The sequence below is a fragment of the Colobus angolensis genome, unplaced genomic scaffold (assembly GCF_000951035.1).
Source record: "Colobus angolensis palliatus isolate OR3802 unplaced genomic scaffold, Cang.pa_1.0 Scaffold768, whole genome shotgun sequence".
Classification (NCBI taxonomy): Eukaryota; Metazoa; Chordata; class Mammalia; order Primates; family Cercopithecidae; genus Colobus; species Colobus angolensis.
Window position 1 is genome coordinate 15,781 of NW_012121465.1, and position 15,780 is coordinate 31,560.

Below are 15,780 nucleotides of genomic sequence, written 5' to 3' on the forward strand. Positions count from 1 at the left end.
CAAAATATCCCTCTTTCAGTTTTACAGGAACAGGGTTCAAAAGGTACCTTATGAGAAAAGAGGTATAATTCCCTGAGGGGAATGCACACATCACAAAGCACTTTCTCAGAAAGTTGCTCTCCAGTTTTTATGTGAAGATATCTCCTGTTTCACCACAGGCCTGAATATGCTCCCTAATGTCCCTTCACATTTCCGTCCATTACATAGTTTCAAAACTACGTAATAGAAAAAAGTTTTATCTATGGAAGATGAGTAGACATATCTGCCACAACACAGTTTCACAGAAAGCTTCTTTCCAGTTTTTGTCTGATGATAATTCCTTTTTCGCCATAGTGGTCCGTAGATTCCCGAATGTCCCCTTGTCCCCTTGTACAAGAAGAAAATCCTCTTTCTTCAAATGGGATTCCCCAATCTTCTAGGAGAAAAAAAGGATAACCCATTGAGTGGAATGCACATGTCACAAAGTGCTCCTCGGAAATCTTCTCTCCGGTATGTATCTGAAGTTGTTTCCTTTTTCACCTAAAGACTCAGAGCACTTCTGCATATCACTTCACAGACTAAACAAAAACAGTGTTAGAATACTGCTCAATGAAAACGGAAGATTAAATGTGTGAGTGGAAAACAGGTGACCTAGAGGAGTTTCACAGACAGTTTCCTTTTGGCATTTATCGGATGGTATTTCTTTTTCAGCATATTATTAAAAGCGTTCCCAAATGTCCTTTCTCAGGTATCACAGGAACAGTGATTTAAAACTGCTCAAACTAAAGAACGATTTAACCCTATGAGATGAATATGCCCATAACAAAGTAGTTGCTCTGATAGTTTCTCTCCAGTTTTCATTGGAAGACGTTTCCTTTCTCACCACAAGCCTCCGGGTGTCACTTAATATCCCTTCACAATTTCTTGAAAAACCGATTTTCCAAACAGGGTGACTTAGGGTAAGCTTTAACACTCTGAAATGAATGTTCACATCAGAGAGCAGTTTCTTAGAATGCTTTTTTCTGGGTTTCATTTCCAGATATTTCAGTTTTCGCCAGAGTCTTCAATACACTGCAAAATATCTCTCTTTCACTTTTACAGGAACGGTGTTCAAACACTGCCTTTTGAGAAAAGAGTTGTAACTCCCTGAATGGAATGCAGACATCACAAAGCAGTTTCTCAGAAACTTTCTCTCCAATTTTTATCTGAAGATATCTCCTGTTTCCCCACCAGCCAGTATGTGCTCCCAAATGTCCCTTCTTGAATCCATCCATGATGCAGTTTCAAAACTGCATAATAGAAAGACAGTTTCATGTATGTGAGATGAATAGATATATCTGTCACAAAGGAGTTTCACAGAAGGTTTCTTTCCAGTTTTTGTGTGAGGATATTTCCTTTCCACCATAGCAGTAAATAAACTCCTGAATGTCCCCAGCAGCTATTTCTCTCAAAGGGATTCCATAAACACCTATGAGAAGAAAACTTTAACTCTCTGTGTGAAATGCATACGTCACAAAGCATTTCTTCATCAATCTCCTCTCGCGTATCTATCGGAAGATATTTCTGTTTTCACCGTTAGCCTCAAAGTGCTCCCGATTATCCCTTAGCTGACTCACCTAAAACAGTGTTAGGATACTGCTCAGTGAAAACAGAAGCTTAACTGTGCGAGTGGACTTGATATGACCTGGAGGGGTTTCACAGAAGGTTTCCTTCCGGTTTCTATTGGAGGATATTTCTTTTTCACAATATTCTTATGAGCATTCCCAAATGTTCTTTCTCAGGTTTCCCAGAAACAGTGATTTCAAACTGCTCAACTGAAAGAATGATGTAACTCTATGAGATGAATACACACATCACAAAGCAGCTGCTCCACACGCTTCTTTCCAATTTTCATCGGAAGATGTTTCCTTACTCACCACAAGCCCAGGGGCGACTCTTAATAACACCTCAAAGATTCCTCGAAGAGAGCGCTTCCAAACTGGGCAAAGTGGTGTAAGCTTTAACTCTGGAATGAATGCACAAGTTAGAGATCATTTCCTTGGAATGCTTCTTTCTGGGTTTTATTTCAGGATATTTCACTTTCCATGATAGATTGAAACGCATTGCACAATATCACTTTTTCACTTACAGAAGAACCTTCTTCAAACACTGCCTTCGGATGAAAGAGGCGTAACTCTCAGTGGAATGCACACACCACAAAGCAGTTTCTAAAAAAGCTTCTCTCCATTTTTTTCTGTCGATATCTCCTTTTACACCGTACGCCTGAATGTGCTCCCAATGTCCCTTCGAGAATCTGCTCATGACGCACTTTCAAAACTGCGTATTATACAGAAAATTTTCTCTATGTGATATGAATAGACATATCTATCACATAGCAGTTTCACAGAAAACTTCTTTCCAGTTTTTTTCTGAGTATATTTCCTTTTTCACCATAGCCATCCATATACTCTTGAATGTCCACTAGTAGCGATTTCTCCAAACCAGATTCTGCAATACTCTATGAGAAGAAAACTATAACTGTATGAGTGCAATTCACATGTCACAAAGCAGCTCCTCAGATATCTTCTCTCCAGGATCTATCTGAAGAAATTTTCCTTTTTACCATAAGCTTCAAAGTGCTCCAGAGTATCCCTTAGCAAACTCACCTAAAACAGTGTTAGAATACTGTTCAATGAAAACAGAAGCTTAACGGTGCGAGTGAAATTCACCTGGCCTAGAGCAGTATCCAAGAGTGTTTCCTTCTCTTTTTTTTCGAAAGTGTTTCTTTTTCACATATTCTTGAGAGCATTCCCAAATGTCCTTGCTCAGGTTCCACAGAAACAGAGATATCAAACTGCTCATTCCAAACAATGATTTAACTCTACGAGATGATTACACATATCACAAAGCAGTTGCTGTGAAAACTTCTCCGCAGTTTTCATTGGAAGACATTTCCTTTCTCACCGCAAGCCCAGGGGAACCACTTAATGTCCCGTCACAAATTCCTCACAGACAGAGCTTCCAAACTGGGCAACGTAATGTAAGCTTGAACTCTCTGAAATGATTGCACACGTCAGAGAGGAGTTTCTTAGAGCACTTCTTTCATGGTTTTACTTCAGGATATTTCACATTTTGCCAAAGTCTTGAATTCACTGCAAAAATCCCTTTTTCAGTTTTACGGGAACAGTGTTCAAAAAGTGCCTTATGAGGAAAGACGTATAATTCCCTGAGTGGAATGCATACATCAAAAAGCAGTTTCTCAGAATGTCTCTTTCCAGTTTTTATGTGAAGATATCTCCCATTTCGCTACAGGTGTGAATGCGCTCCCTAATGTTCCTCACTTTTCCATCCATTATGTAGTTTCAAAACAGCGTGATAGAAAAAAGTTTTATCTATGGGAGGTGAATAGACATATCTACCACAACGCAGTTTCACAGAAAGCTTCTTTCCAGTTTTTGTCTGATGATATTTCCTTTTTCACCATAGCAGTCCCTATATTCCTGAATTTCCCCTTCTAGCTCTTTCTCCAAACGGGATTCCCCAAACTTCTAGGAGAAAGAAAGTATAACCCTGTGAGTGGAATGCACATGTCACAAAATAGCTCCTTAGAAATCTTCTCTTTTGTATGTATCTGAAGTTGTTTCCTTTTTCACCGAAAGCCTCAGAGTGCTCCAGCATATCACTTCACAGACTAAACAAAAGCAGTGTTAGAATACTTCTCAATGAAAGCAGAAGCTTAACTGTTTGAGTGGACTTCACGTGACAAAGTGGAGTTTCACAGAAAGTTTTCTTCTGTTTTTTATCAGAGAGTGTTTCTTTTTCAGCATATTCTTAAGAGCATTCCCAAATGTCCTTTCTCAGGTTTCACAGAAACAGTGAGTTGAAACTGCTCAATCAAATTATGATTTAATTCTATGAGATGCGTACACACATTACAAAGCAGTTACTCCGAAACATTCTGTCCAGTTCTCATCGGAAGGTGTTTTCTTTCTCACCACAAGCCTCCAGGCACCATTAAATATCCCTTCACAGATTCTTCAAAGACAGAGTTTCCCAATGGGACAAGGTAGTATAAGCCTTAACTCTCTGAAATGAATGCACACGTCAGAGGGCCGTTTCTTGGAATCCTTCTTTCTGGGTTTTATTTCAGGATATTTCACTTTTCACCATAGTCTTCAATGCACAGCAAAATGTCACTTTTTGAGTTTTACAGGAACAGTGTTCAAACACTGCCTTATGAGAAAAGAGGAATAAATACCTGAGTGGAATGCACACATCTGAAAGCACTTTCTCAGAGAGCTACTCTCCAGTTTGTACCTGAAGATAACTCCGTTTTCCCTGTACACCTGAATGTCCTGCAGAACGTTGTTTCACAAATCCATCCATGGCACCCTTTGAAAACTGCATAATAGAAAGAAAGTTTTATCCATGTGAAATGAATAGATATATCTATCACAAAGCAGTTTCACAGAAAGCTTCTTTCCAGTTCTTGTCTGAGGATAGTTCATTTTTCACCATACCCTTTCATATATTCCCGAATGTCCCCTGGTCACTTTTTCTCCAAACGGGGTTTCCCATTCCTCTAAGAGAAGAAAAGCATATCTCTGTGAGTAGAATGCAGACGTCACAAGGCTGCTCCTGAGAAATCTTCCTCCAGTATCTATCTAAAGATATTTCCGTTTTCACTGGAAACTCAAATCGCTCCCGAGTATGCCCTAGCTGATTAACCTAAAACATTGTTAGAATACTGCTCAATGAAAACAGAAGCTTAACTGTGTGAGTGGAATTTAAGCGACCTAGAGAAGTTTCACTGACAGTTTCCCTCTGGCGTTTATAGGATGGTATTTCTTTTTCAGCATATTATTAACAGCGTTCCCAAATGTTCACAGAAACAGCGATTTAAAACTCCTCAATCCAAACAACGATTTCACTCTGTGAGATGAATACACACATCACAAAGCAGTTACTCCGAGAGTTTCTCTCCAGTTTTCAGCGGAAGACGTTTCCTTTCTCACCACAATCCTCCAGGTGTCACTTAATATCCTTTCACAATTTCCTGAAAAACCGATTTTCCAAACTGGGCGACTTAGGGTAAGCTTTAACACTCTGAAATGAATGTTCACGTCAGAGAGCAGTTTCTTGGAATGCTTTTTTCTGGGTTTCATTTCCAGATATTTCAGTTTTTGCCAGAATCTTCAATATGCTGCAAAATATCTCTCTTTCACTTTTATAGGAACGGTGTTCAAACACTGCCTTTTGAGAAAAGAGTTGTAACTCCCTGAGTGGAATGCAGACATCACAAAGCAGTTTCTCAGAAACTTTCTCTCCAATTTTTATCTGAAGATATCTCCTTTTTCCCCACCACCTGGTATGTGCTCCCAAATGTCCCTTTGCAAATCCATTCATGATGCAGTTTCAAAACTGTGTAATAGAAAGACAGTTTCATCTATGTGAGATGAATAGACATATCTGTCACAAAGCAGTTTCACAGAAAGATTCTTTCCAGTTTTTGTGTGAGAATATTTCCTTTCCCACCATAGCAGTAAATAAACTCCTGAATATCCCCGGCAGCTATTTCTCCCAACGGGATTCCATAAACATCTATGAGAAGAGAACTTTAACCCTCTGTGCGAAATGCATACGTCACAAATCATTTCTTCATCAATCTCCTCTCGAGTATCTATCGGAAGATATTTCCGTTTTCACCGTTAGCCTCAAAGCGCTCCCGATTATCCCTTAGCTGACTCACGTAAAACAGTGTTAGGATACTGCTCAATGAAAACGGAAGATTAACAGTGTGTGTGGACTTCATATGACCTGGACCAGTTTCGCAGAAGGTTTCCTTCTGGTTTCTATCCGAGTATATTTCTTTTTCACCATATTCTTAAGAGCTTTCCCAAATGTTTTTCTTAGGTTCCACAGAAACAGTGATTTCAAACTGCTCAACCCACAGAATGATGTAACTTTAAGAGATGAATGCACACATCACAAAGCAGTTGCTCCGCAAGCTTCTCTCCAGTTTTCATCGGAAGTCATTTCCTAACTCACCACAATCCAAGGGGCGCCTTTTAATAACTCCTCAAAGATTCCTCAAAGACAGATTTTCAAAAGTGGGCAACGTAGTGTAAACTTTAACTCTCTGAAATGAATTCACACGTTGGAGAGAAATTACTTGGAACCCTTCTTTCTGTGTTTTAAATCAGGATACTTCACTTTTCATTATAGTTTTCAAAGCACTGCAAAGTATCACTTTTTCACTTTCAGAAGAACCTTGTTCAGACACTGCCTTATGATGAAAGCAGTATAACTCCCTCAGTGGAATGCACACACCACAAAGCGGTTTCTCAGAAAGCTTCTCCCCAGTTTTTGTATGATGATATCTCCTTTCACACCATATGCCTGAATGTGCTCCCAAATGTCCCTTCGCGAATCTCTTTATGATGCAGTTTCAAAACTGCGTCATATACAGAAAATTTTCTCTATGTGACATGAATAGACATATCTATCACATAGCAGTTTCACAGAAAACTTATTTCCAGTTTTTTTCTGAGTATGTATTTTTTTTCACCATAGCCATCCATGTACTCTCGAATGTCCCCTTGTAGCTTTTTCTCCAAACGGGACTCCCCCATCTTCCAGGAGAAAAGAAGTATAATCCTGTGAGTGGAATGCACATGTCACAAAGCAACTCCTCCAAAATCTTCTCTCTGGTATGTATCTGAGGATGTTTCCTTTTTCACCGAAAGCCTCAGAGTGCTCCCGAGTATCCCTTAGCTGACTCACCTAAAAGAGTTTTAGAATACTGCTCAATGAAAACCGAGGCTTAACTGTGCAAGTGGACTACACGTGACCAATGGCAGTTTCACAGAAAGTTTTCTTCTGTTTTTTATCGAAGGGTGTTTCTTTTTCAGCATATTCTTAAGAGTGTTCCCAAATGTCCTTTCTCAGGTTCCTCAGAAACAGTGAGTTCAAACTGCTCAATCCAAAAATTGATTGAATTTTATGAGATGCGTGCACACATTACAAGGCAGTTACTCCGAAATCTACTGTCCAGTTTTCATTGGAAGGTGTTTCCTTTATTACCACACGCTTCCATGTGTCTCTAATATCCTTTCACAATTTCCTCAAAGACAGAGTTTCCAAACTGGGCACTTAGTGTAAGCTTTAACACTCTGAAATAAATGTACACGTCAGAGAGCAGTTCCTTGGAACACCTTTTTCTGGGTTTTATCTCCAGATATTTCAATTTTTGACATAGTCTTCAATACATGGCAAAATATCTCTTTTTCACTTTTACAGAAATAGTGTTCAAACACTGCCTTGTGAGGAAAGAGGTATGTCCTCAATGTCCCTTTGTGAATCTGTCCATGATGCAGTTTCAAAACTGTGTAATATAAAGGAAATTTTCACTATGTGAGATGAAAAGACATATCTATCACATAGGAGTTTCACAGAAAGCTTCTTTCCAGTTTTTTTCTGAGTATATTTCCTTTTTCACTGTAGCCATCAGTGTACTCTCGAATATTCCCTGGTAGCGTTTCTTCCAACCAGGATTTCACAATACTCTATGAGAAGAAACTATAACTCTATGAGTGGAATTCACACGTCACAAAGCATCTCCTCAGATATCTTCTCTCCAGTTTCTGTCTGAGGATATTTTCGTTTTCACCGTAAGCATCAAAGTGCTCCCAAGTATCCCTTAGCTGACCCGCCTAAAAGAGTGTTAGAATACTGCTCTATGAAAACAAAAGCTTAACTGTGCAAGTGGAAATCACGTGACCTAGAGCAGTATCACTTCTCTTTTTATTGGAGGGTATTTCTTTTTCACATATTCTTGAGAGCATTCCAAATATCCTTGCTGAGATTCCACAGAAACAGAGACATCAAACTGTACAATCAAAAGAGTGATTTAACTCTATGAGATGATTACACACATCACAAAGCAGTTGCTCTGAAAGCTTCTCTGCAGTTCTCATAGGAAGATGTTTCCTTTCTCGCCACAAGCCCAGGGGAACCACTTAATATCCCTTCACAAATTCCTCAAAGACAGAGCTTCCAAAGTGGGGAACATAGTGTAAGCTTTAACTCTCTGAAATAAATGCACACATCACAAGGGAATTTTTTAGATCGCTCCTTTCTTTTTTTAATTCCGGATATTTCACATTTCCCAAAGTCTTCTATTGGCTGCAAAATATCCCTGTTTCAGTTTTACAGGAACAGTGTTCAAAAAGTGCCTTATGATAAAAAAGGTGTAATTCCCTGAGTGGAATGCACACATCACCAAGCAGTTTCTCAGAAAGCTTCTCTCCAGTTTTTATGTGAAGATATCTCCTATTTCCACCCAGGCCTGAATGTGCTCCCTAATGTCCCTTCGAGTTTCCATCCATTTCGTGGTTTCAAAACGGCATAATAGAGGAAGGTTTTATCTATGTGAGGTGAATAGACATATCTACCACCACGGAGTGTCACAGAAAGCTTCTTTCTACTTTTTGTCTGATGATATTTCCTTTTTCACCATAGCCGTCCTTGTATTCCCAAATGTCCCCTTGTAGCTTTTTCTCCAAATGGGATTTTCCAACCTTCTAGGAGAAAAAAAGTATAAGCCTGTGAGTGGAATGCATACGTCACAAAGCAGCTTATTGGAAATCTTCTCTCTGGTATGTATCTGAAGATGTTTCCTTTTTCACCGAAAGCCTCAGAGCATTCCAGCATATCACTACACAGACTAAAGAAAAACAGTTTTAGAATACTGCTCAATGAAAACCAAATCTTAAGGGGACTTCATGTGATAAAGAGCAGCTTCACAGAAAGTTTTCTTCTGTTTTTTCTCAGAAGGTATTTCTTTTTCAACATATTCTTAAGAGTGTTCCCAAATGTCCTTTCTTAGTTTCCACAGAATCAGTGACTTTAAACTGCTCAATTCAAAGAATGATTTAATTTGTTGAGATGTGCACACACATTACAAAGCAGTTACTCTGAAAAATTTTGTCCAGTGTTCAATGGAAGGCGTTTCCTATCTCACCAGAAGCCTCAGGGCGCCACTTAATATCCCTTTACAGATTCTTCAAAGACAGAGTTTCCAAACGGGGCAACGTAGTGTAAACTTTAAATGTCTGAAATGAATGCACACGTCAGAGCACAGTTTCCTGGAATTCTTCTTTATGGGTTATATTTCAGGATATTTCACTTTTGCCATACTCTTCAATGCGCTGCAAAATATCACTTTTTCAGTTTTACAGGAACAGAGTTCAAACACTGCCTTATGAGAAAAGAGGTATAAATCCCTGAGTGGAATGCACACATCTCAAAGCACTTTCTCAGACAGCTTCTATCCAGTTTTTACCTGAAGATAACTCCCTTTTGACTGTACGCCTGAATGTCCTTCCGAACATGCCTTTGCGAATCCATCCATGATGCAGTTTCAAAACTGCGTAATAGAAAGAAAGTTTTATCCATGTGAAATGAAGAGACATATCTATCACAAGGCAGTTTCACAAAAAGCTTCCTTTCAGTTTTTGTCTGAGGATAGTTCCCTTTTCACCACAGCCTTTCATAAACTCCCAAATGTCCCCTGGTCGCTTTTTCTCCAAACGGGATTTGCCATTCCTCTATGTGAAGAAAAGTACATCTCTGTGAGTGGAATGCACACGTCACAAGGCCACTCCTCGGGAATCTTCCTCTAGTATCTATCTAACGATATTTCCGTTTTCACCGGAATCCTCAAATCGCTCCTGACTATCCCTTAGCTGATTAACCTAAAACATTGTTAGAGCACTGCTCAATGAAAACAGAAGGTTAACTGTTCTAGTGGAAATCAAGCGACCTAGAGAAGTTTCACAGACAATTTCCTTCTGGCGTTTATCGGGTGGTGTTCCTTTTTCAGCATACTATTAAGAGTGTTCCCAAATGTCCTTTCTCAGGTATCACAGAAACAGCGATTTAAAACTGATCAATCCAAAGAATGATTTAACTCTAGGAAATGAATACACACATCAGAAAGCATTTGCTTTGAAAGTTTCTCTCCAGTTTTCATCGGAAGACGTTTCCTTTCTCACGACAAGCCTCCGGGTGTCACTTAATATCCCTTCAGAATTTCTACAAAGACAGAGTCTCCAAACTGGTTGACTTAGTGTCAGCTTTAACACTCTGAAATGAATGTACACATCAGAGAGCAGTTTCTTGGTATGCTTTTTTCTGGGTTTTCTGTCCGGATATTTCAATTTTCGCCATTGCTTCAATACACTGCAAAATATCTCTTTTTCACTTTTACAGGAACAGTGTTCAAACACTGCCTTGCAAGAAAAGAGGTATAACTCCCTCAGTGGAATGCAGACATCACAAAGCAGTTTCTCAGAACGATTTCCTCCAATTGTTTTCTGGAGATAACTCCTATTTCCACACCAGCCTGTATGTGCTCTCGGATGTCCCTTCACAAATCCGTCATTGATGCAGTTTCAAAACTGCATAATAGAAAGACAGTTTCATCTATATGAGCTGAATAGACATATCTACCACAAAGCAGTTTCACAGAAAGTTTCTTTCCAGTTTTTGTCTGAGGACATTTTCTTTTCCACCATAGCAGTAAATATGCTCCTGAATGTCCTCGGTAGCTATTTCTGCCAATGGGATTCCATAAACCCCTATGAGATGAAAAGTTTAAATCTGTGTGGGAAATGCGTAAGTCACAAAGAATTTCTTAATAAATCTCCTCTCGAGTATCTATCTGAAGATATTTCCATTTTCACCATTAGCCTCAAAGCGCTCCCAATTATCCCTTAGCTGACTCACGTAAAACAGTGTTAGGATACTCCCCAATGAAATCGGAAGCTGAACTGTGTGAGTGGACTTGATATGACCTGGAGCAGTTTCACAGAATGTTTCCTTATGGTTTGTATCAGAAGATACTTCTTTTTCAGTATATTCTTAGGAGCATTCCCAAATGCTCTTTCACAGGTTTCACAGAAACATTGATTTCAAACTGCTCTATTCAAAGAATGATGTAACGCTACAAGAGGAATACACACATCACAAAGCAGCTGCTCCGAAAATTTCTCTCCACTTTTCATCGGAAGTCGTTTCGTTACTCACCACAATCCCAGGGGTGCTTCTTCATAACACCTTAAAGATTCCTCAAAGACAGAACTTCCAAACTGGGCAAGGTAGGGTAAACTTTAACTCTCTGAAATGAATGCACACGTTAGAGAGCATTGTCTTGGATTGCTTTTTTCTGTGTTTTATTTCAGGATATTTCTCTTTTCGTGATAGTTTTAAGCGCATTGCAAAATATAATTTTTTCACTTTCAGAAGAACCTTGTTCAAACACTGCCTTATGATGAAAGAGGTAAAACTTCCTCAGTGCAATGCACACATCACAAAGCAGTTTCTCAGAAAGCTTCTCTCCAGTTTTTGTCTTACAATATATCTTTTTACAATGCACCTCTGAATGGGCTCCTAAATGTCCCTTCACGAATCGGTCCGTGACACAGTTTCCAAACTGCGTAATATAAAGAAAATTTTCTCTATGTGAGATGAATAGATATATCTATCACAGAGCACTTTCACAGAAAGCTTCTTTCCAGTTTTTTTCTGAGTATATTTCCTGTTTCACCATAGCCGTCCATATACTCTCAAATGTCCCCTGGTAGCATTTTCTCCAAACGGGATTCCACAATACTCTATGAGAAGAAAACTATCACTCTGTGAGTGGAATTCAAACGTTAAAAAGCAGCTCCTCAGATATCTTCTTTCCAATATCTGTCTGAAGATATTTTCGTTTTCACCGTAAGCCTCAAAGTGTTCAGGTATATCCCCTTGCAAACTCACCTAAAACAGTGTTAGAATACTGCTCAATGAAAACAGAAGCTTTACTGTGATAGTTGAATTCACGTGACCTAGAGCAGTATCAGAGAGTGTTTCCTTCTCTTTTTTATTTGAAGGTGTTTCTTTTTCACATAATCTTGGGAGCATTCCCAAATGTCCTTACTCTGGTTCCACAGAAACACAGATATCAAAACGCTCAATCCAAAGAATGATTTAACTCTATGAGATGATTACACACATCACAAAGCAGTTGCTCTGGGAACTTCTCTGCAGTATTCGTCAGAAGACGTTTCCTTTCTCACCGCAAGTCCAGGGGAACCACTTAATATCCCTTCTCAAATTCCTCAAAGACAGAGCTTCCAAATTGAGCAATGTAGTGTAAGCTTTAACTCTCTGAAACAAATGCACACGTCAGAGAGGAGTTTCTTAGAGTGCTTATTTCCTGGTTTTAATTCAGGCTATTTCACATTTCGACAAAGTCTATAATTGGCTGCAAAATATCCCTTTTTCAGTTTTACAGGAACAGTGTTCAAAAAGTGCCTTATGAGAAAAGAGGTATAATTCCCAGAGTGAAATGCACACATCACAAAGTAGTTTCTCAGAACGCTTCTCTCCAGTTTTTATGTGAAGATATCTCCTATTTCACCCCAGGCCTGAATATGCTCCCTAATGTCCCTTTGCATTTCCGTCCATTACATAGTTTCAAAACTGTGTAATAGAAAAAAATTTTATCTATGGGAGGTGAATGGACATATCTACCACAATGCAATTTCACAGAAAGTTCTTTCCAATTTTTGTCTGATGATAATTCCTTTTTCACCATAGCAGTCCCTATATTCCCGAATGTCCCCTTGTAGCTTCATCTCCAAATGGGATTCCCCAATGTTCTAGGAGAAGGAAAGTATAAACCTGTGAGTGGAATGCACATGTCACAAAAGAGCTCTTCAGAAATATTCTCTCCATTACTTTTCAGAAGATGTTTGCTTTTTTGCTGAAAGCCTCAGAGCACTCCAGCATATCACTTCACAGAGTAAACAAAAACAGTGTTAGAACACTGCTCAATGAAAACGAAGCTTAACTGTGCGAGTGGACTTCACGTGACAAAATGCAGTTCCACAGAAAGTTTTCTTCTGTTTTTTTATTGGAGGGTATTTCTTTTTCAGCATATTCTTAAGAGCATTCCCAAATATCCTTTCTCAGGTTCCACAGAAACAGTGAGTTTAATACTGCTCAATACAATGAATGCTTTAATTCTATGAGATGCATACACACATTACAAAGCAGTTACTCTGAAAGATTCTGTCCAGTTTTCATCGGAAGGCGTTTCTTTCTCACCTCAAGCCTGCGGATGCCACTTAATATCTTTTCACAGATGCTTCAAGGCACAGTTTCCAAACGGGGTAACGAAGTGTAAACTTTAACTCTCTGAAATGCATGCACACGTCACAGCGCAGTTTCTTGGAATCCTTCTTTTTGGGTTTTATTTCAGGATATTTCACTTTTCGCCATAGTCTTCAATGTGCTGCAAAATGTCACTTTTTCAGTTTTACAGGAACAGTGTTCAAACACTGCCTTATGAGAATAGATGTATAAATCCCTGAGTGGAATGCCCACATCTCAAAGCACTTTCTCAGACAGCTTCTCTCCAGTTTTTACCTGAAGATAACTCCCCTTTCACTGTACGCCTGAATGTCCTGCAGAACATCCCTTCGCGAATCCGTCCATGATGCAGTGTCAAAACTGCGTAATAGAAAGAAAGTTATATCCGTGTGAAATGAATAGACATATCTATCACAAAGCATTTTCACAGAAAGCTTCCTTCCAGTATTTGTCTGAGGATAGTACCTTTTTCACCATAGCCTTTCATATACTCCCGAATGTCCCCTGGTCGCTTTTCTCCAAACGGAATTTCCCATTCCTCTATAAGAAGAAAAGTATATCTCTGTGTGTAGGATGCACACGTCACAAGGCCGCTCCTTGGAAATCTTCCTCCAGTATCTATCTAAAGATATTTCCGTTTTCACCAGAAGCCTCAAATCGGTACCAAGTATCCCTCAGCTGATTAACGTAAAACATTGTTAGAATGCTGCTCAATGAAAACAGAAGCTTCACTGTGTGAGTGAAATTTAAGCGACCTAGAGATCATTCACTGACAATTTCCCTATGACGTTTATCAGATGGTATTTCTTTTTCAGCATATTATTAGGAGCATTCCCAAATGTCCACAGCAACAGCTATTTAAAACTGCTCAATCCAAACAACAATTTCACTCTGTGAGATGAATGCACACATCACAAAGCAGTTGCTCTGAGAGTTTCTCTCCAGTTTTCATCGGAAGACGTTTCCTTTCTCACCACAATCCTAATGGTGTCACTTAATATGCCTTCACAATTTCCTGAAAAACCGATTTTCCAAACGGGGCGACTTAGGGTAAGCTTTAGCACTCTGAAATGAATGTACACGTTAGAGAGCAGTTTCTTGGAATGCTTTTTTCTGGGTTTCATTTCCAGATATTTCAGTTTTTGCCAGAGTCTTCAATACGTTGCAAAATATCTCTTTTTCAATGTTACAGAAACGGTGTTCAAACACTGCCTTTTGAGAAAAGAATTTTAATTCCCTGAGTGGAATGCAGACATCACAAAGCAGTTTATCAGATAGTTTCTCTCCAATTGTTATCTGAAGATATCTCCTATTTTTCCCACCAGCCGGTATGTGCATGATGCAGTTTCAAAATGGTGCAATAGAAAGACAGTTTCATCTATGTGAGATGAATAGACATATCTGTCACAAAGCAGTTTCACATAAAGTTTCTTTTCAGTTTTTGTGTGAGAATATTTCCTTTCCCACCATAGCAGTAAATAAACTCCTGAATGTCCCAGGCAGCTATTTCTCCTAACGTGATTCCATAAATCTGTATGAGAAGAAAACTGTAACTCTGTGTGGGAAATTCATACGTCAGAAAGCATTTCTTCATCAATCTCCTCTCGATTATCTATCTGAAGATATTTCTGTTTTCACCAGTAGCCCCAAAGTGCTCCCGATTATCCCTTAGCTGAATCACGTAAAACAGTGTTAGGATACTACTCAATGAAAACCGAAGATTAACTGTGCGTGTGGACTTGATATGATCTGGAGCAGTTTCGCAGATTGTTTCCTTCTGGTTTCTATCAGAGGATATTTCTTTTTCAGCATATTCTTATGACCGTTCACAAATGTTCTTTCTCAGGTTCCACAGAAACAGTGATTTCAAACTGCTAAACCCAAAGAAAGATGTAACTTTAAGAGATGAGTGCACACATGAGAAAGCAGTTGCTCCGCAAGCTTCTCCCCAGTTTTCAATGGAAGTCGTTTCGTTACTCACCACAAGCCCAGGGGTGCCTCTTCATAACACCTCAAATATTACTCAAAGACAGAGCTTCCAAACTGGGCAAGGTAGGGTAAACTTTAACTCTCTGAAATGAATGCACACGTTAGAGACCATTGTCTTGGATCACTTTTTTCTGTGTATTATTTCAGGATATTTCACTTTTCATTATAGTTTTCAATGCACTCAAAGTATCACTTTGTCACTTTCAGAAGAACATTGTTCAAACACTGCCTTATGATGAAAGTGGCATAACTCCCTCAGTGGAATGCAGACACCACAAAATCGTTTCTCAGAATGCTTCTCTCCAGTTTTTGTCCAACGATATCTCCTTTTACACTGTGCACCTGAATGTGCTCCCAAATGTCCCTTCTCGAATCTCTGCATGATGCTGTTTCAAGACTGCATAATATACAGAACATTTTCTCTATGTGAGATGAATAGACATATCTATCACATGGCAATTTCACAGAAAAATTCTTTCCACTTTTTTTCTGAGTATATTTCCTTCGTCACCAGAGCTGTCCATATACTCTTGAATGTCCCTTGTAGTGTTTTCTCCACACGGGATTCCGCAACACTCTATGAGAAGAAAACTATAACTGTATGAGTGGAATTCACACATCACAAAGCAGCTC